Source organism: Pinus tabuliformis, chromosome 5_2 (assembly GCF_031772625.1).
Source record: "Pinus tabuliformis cultivar Carrire ecotype Pingquan chromosome 5_2, CPIR1, whole genome shotgun sequence".
NCBI lineage: Eukaryota > Viridiplantae > Streptophyta > Pinopsida > Pinales > Pinaceae > Pinus > Pinus tabuliformis.
Genome location: NC_142306.1, coordinates 22,261,484 through 22,266,900, shown reverse-complemented (window position 1 = coordinate 22,266,900; position 5,417 = coordinate 22,261,484).

The following is a 5,417-nucleotide window of genomic DNA, read 5'->3' as shown; positions in this document are numbered from 1 at the left end:
TTACATGGGCACCCACACTACCGAAACAAAGGCACAAGGGACAGCCAGGAAAATGAGCTACAAGAACATGCACAAAGCCCACCTCGGGTCACAACTTAGCATTTTTGATACAGGCTCGTTTGCCCGGGTGCGCCCTCACACCGAACAACATGACCGAACGAGTTTACGCAAGCACCCTTAAATGACCCTCCCAAACGATTTTACATGGAAAACTTCCCGCCTGAACGAGTTTACATGGCAAACTACTTGCTCGAATGAGTTTACATAGTTTCCCTCAAACGACCTGCCTGAACGATTTTACATGGGCGCCCTCAAATGACCTGCTTGAACGAGTTTACACGGGAACCCTCAAATGACCCGCCTGAACGAGTTTACATGGGCGCCCTCAAACAACCCGCTCGAACGAGTTTACACAGGCGCCCTCAAATGAGCTACCGGAATGAGTTTACATGGCAAATGACCTGCTCAAATGAGTTTACACAGCAAAAAACCCTCAAACGACCCACCAGAATGATTTTACATGGAAAATGACCCTCCCAAATGACTTTACATGGGTGTCCTCAAACTACCCGCCCTAACGATTTTACATGCAAACGAATCGCCCAAACAAGTTTACACGGGTACCCTCAAATGACTCGCTTGAACAAGTTTACATAGAAAATGACCTGCTCGAATGAGTTTACATGGGTAAACAACCCACCTAAATGATTTTACATGGGCAAATGACTTTCCTGAATGAGTTTACATGTCAAATGACCTACCCGAACGAGTTTACATGGGGTCTAACACATGACTGAAATGAAGGCACAAGGAAGAGTTGGGCAAACGGCTACATGAACTTGCACAAAGCCCACCCCCATTCACAACTTAGCATTTTTGATATGGCCACATGTTCCCTGGGTGTCCTCACATGACATGACATGACCCGACCCAACCAGACCTACCCCAATGCATTTGCACGAGCACTCACACATGACATGTCCTGAACTACCTGAATGAAATTTGAGGTTTCCATGGGTGCATGACCCAAATGAAATTTGGGATTTTCATGGGTGCATGACCCAAATGAAGGTATGAGGCAATGTCGGGCAAACGAGCTGCATGAATGTGTAGAAGACACATAAGCAGTCACGACTTAGCATTTTTGGCATGGCCACGTGTGCCCGGGCCCTTGCGCATGGCACGACACTACCCAACTAGCCCTGGGTGCGCTGACCCGACCCACCCGAACATGTTTGCACAAGCACCCACACAAGACAAGACACGACTCGACCTGAACAAAATTTGGGGTTTCCATGGGTGCACAACTCGAATGAAATTTGGAGTTCCCATGGGTGCACAACCCAAACGAAGGCACAAGGGAGCATCGGGCAAATGGGCCACACGAATGTGTAGAAGGCACACAAGGGGTCAAGAATTATCATTTTGGGCACTTTCATGTGTGCTCGAGAACCCATGCATGGCACGACCTGACTTGCCTGAATGAATTTGGAGTTTCCATCTATGCACGACCTGAACGAAGGCACGAGGGGGCGTCGAGCAAACGGGTCGAACGAACATGCAGAAGGCACACGAGTGGTCATGTATTAGCATTTTTTGCACGACCACTTGTTCCCGAGCACCTACACATGGCACAGTATGACCTGACCCAACTTGCCCAAACACGTTTGCACTGGCACCCACACATGACATGACTTGACCCGCCTAAATGAAATTTGGGGTTTCCACATCTGCACAGCCCGAACGAAATTTGGGGTTTCCATGGGTTCATGAGTCGAACGAAGGCACGAAGGAGCGCCAGGAAAATAGGCCACATGAACGTACAGAAGACACATGGGTAGTGACAACTTAGAATTTTTGGCACGGCCATGTGTGCCAAGGCACCCACACATGGCACGACATAACACGACTCACCCTGGGTGAGCCGACCCAACCCGCTCGAATGAAATTTGGGGTTTCCATGGGTGCACGACCCAAGCAAAGGCATGAGGGAGCGTCAGGAAAATGAGCCACACAAACGTGCAGAAGACACACGGGCAGTTACGACTTAGCATTTTCATCATGGCCATGTGTGCCCGGGCACCCACACATGGCACGACATGATCCAACCCCCCCGAACAAAATTTGCGGTTTGAATGGGCGCATGACCCGAACGAAGGCACGAGGGTAGGAATATCTCTGACCCTAATTCATAAATATACCTAGTGTAACATGCGCTTAAGGTATTCAACATTTTCTTTTGACTCTTCAACTCACCAATAACACTTTAACATGCGCTAGGCCGATTTCAATGAGCAAGAAACTTAATGATAAATATAATATATATATATATATATATATATATATATATATATATATATATATATATATATATATATATATTCTTGAATAAATACAAATATCAAAAGTACATTTATGAAGATCGAACTCAGTTACACTTTCTTCAACACCCCCTCTTAACTAGGGAGGTATTCATAAATCATTACAAGGTGTTTGGCTATTTTTCAATCTTGAATAATTCACATAAGACAAACTAGATTGGCAACCCATCTGTTATAGCATCATATTAGCTAACATTGTTCATACCAAGGCCTTGACTAACAGCTTTATCTCTCATAAGATCAGAGCACAATGTTGGTCAGGCCAATGGCTTATAAACACCTTAGTCATTGTCTCTCAAGGTACATACCCACCCAGGTGATCCCTGAGTATGACCTTCTAGGACAATTCTTGTCTTGGGTTACTAGCCCTCAAAGAATATTTCTCCTCTTGCCTACTCTTGCCTTGGATGCCCTACACATCCTCAAAGAGCATCAGATGCCAGATGATTACCCAATCCTCCCATTATTTCTTTCCAAGTAAAGACAAGAATGTTGTGTTTATCTCTTCCCCTTGATTGTGGAAGACATGCCCAAGTTTCCTCTGACAAGGAACTTTCCCAAGCTCCTTTGTAATTGGGAACTTGTTAGAACTCCCCCTTATTTAGGGAGTTGTCCATTCATCAACAACATCTTCTTTGTGAGTCCTTCAACTGCTTGATCTCTTTCTTTCCTTTGATGTCATGAAGTCTTTGTTTGAACTTCTTCTTGGTAGGTTACCAACCATCGATCACTTTCCCTCCTGGTTTGTAATTTCATTGCTCCCTTCGTGGAAAGTGGCCTTCTTGATATATATCAGGTCCTTTTTGTCATCTAGCTACTCCTTTGTCATCTTTTCTATCCTTCATAATACTTATCACATGGATGCTTAGTTGTACTTACTTGTTCCCATACTTTGATTTAGTGGCCCTTCATGACTTCATCGTGATATTTCTTCAACATCAAATGGTTCTTTTGTTGGGTGACCTCTTCATCATGACATATTTGTAGAGTTGAATCAGTTATCTACACCTTACTATCCCCAAGGCCTTCATAGGTGTCAAGGGTCCTTTGATCTTTTTCTTCCTTTGTCAGAGTTTTCATGGCTTCTTTCGAGAGATGTTGAGGAATCTTGTCAAATAGTTATTCTTTGTGACCATGATGTTCTTCACATGCTTGATCTCTTTCTTAATTTGCTTCTTCTTGGATTGATTACTCAGCCACTTATACTCCTTATGATAGCACTTCTTCGTGTTGAACTTTACTCCATTGTAGTACATGCCTCTGAGCATATCATTGGAAAAATAAATCATTTTATTCTTGATCATGATTCTAGAAATTTTCCCATGACCCAATATATATGATGACATGACTTAAACTTTGATGCATACATACCTCATCTTTATTATGCTTTTATCATCTTGGCCTTATTTGATAGTTCTCCTTGATTGGTGTAGCCTTTCTTGCTTCATCTGCTCTCGCCTGTATATCATCCTTTCTTGAATCCCATAAATGGGACTCCCAATGAGACATCTACCCCCTTATGTACGAACCTTATTTTGAAGATTCTATCAAAGGATCTTGAAGACCCTTACCTTGCAAATGTTTCTTCCTTTGATGATGGAGGCCTTCTAAGAATTTTGATCATGATCAATCATTTTTTCATTGTGGATGAGACCCTATAATAGGTATGCTCCTTCTATGTGAATATCTTGAGCTATATCTACACCATGCTCCAATATTCTAGAATACATCTTTAACCATGCAATTTTTTCTATTTCTATATTCTCCTATACTACTCAAAACTTTGAAAGAAGACTTTAAGTAAAGAGGTTGACTTAGTCATGGGAGGATCTTCCTTCTTTTTCTTCTTGTCGTCTTCTTTCACTTCTTGAGTTACATGAGATTCTTCCCTTTTTCTCTTGTTTTTGTCCTTCTTAAGTTTATGAAATTCCCTTTTGTAGCATCCATATTCTTGGTATCCAAATCGTTAGACTTTGGACATGTAGTGGTCCCAACCAATTTGTTACTTTCCTTGCAAAAAGACATTGAGGTATACTCAGAAGGGGGCATATACTTACTTGATAGAGTTGGAGATGTAGTGAACTTGCTTTCTTATTGAAGACTTGATGGCTTGCCTTCCTTAGATCTTGACGTTCTTCAAGTTGCTTTCTTAAAATGGACTTGCTTGATGACTTGACTCGTAGTGCCTTTCATTTTTCAATATGGTGTAGCTTGATGTAAGTCCCTCTTTGATTTGTTCTTATTCTAGGTTCCTTTATACAAGGCGTTTCTTCTTGCTTTGTAGTCTTCCATGATGAATGATAGATGGTACACCTTCTTATTAATGCATGTGTGTTTACTTCATCAAAATGGTGCCAAAAAAATAAGAACAAGAACACAAGACGTTGGCTCTCTACCAGGACAAAACCTCTCTCTCTCAGAGAGGAAAAACCTTTCGCAAATTTCTCTTATTGAAGCTTCTTATTGGTCATTGTGAAGCCCTAGATCATTGACAAGAATATACTCCAAGCACAAGTCAAGTCCTTCCTCCTCTCTGCACTTTGTTTCTTTGGCACTTCGTTCCCCAGCACTATGTCCTTCTTCCAACTTTTAATAGTCCTTGGTGGACTAGCTCTAGAAGAGACTCCAACATTTGATCCTTAGCGAGATCCTTTACTAATGAAGAAACCTTCATTGTCTTGACCAACCGAGCCTTTTTCTTGATGTGAGGTTTCAGACTTGATGTACACCAATTTTACTACACCTGGGGTGATTTCTATCATGAAGAGACATGGAAACGCCAAATTTCCTGCACTTGGGAGGCTTTCGACAAGGTGGGACATGGAATCCCTGGGTTCCACACAATTTGGAGACTTTTGTCAAGGAGGGACTAGGAGACCCATGTCACGCTCCTATCCTAGTGATAGTATTTCAACCACACATAAGCAAGTGTGGCACCTCCGTACTTTTTCCTTCTACCAATACTTGAGTACACGATCTGCGCCTACTTCAACACTTAGTCAATTTTCCAATAAGTGTTCTTAACAATGCAGCGAA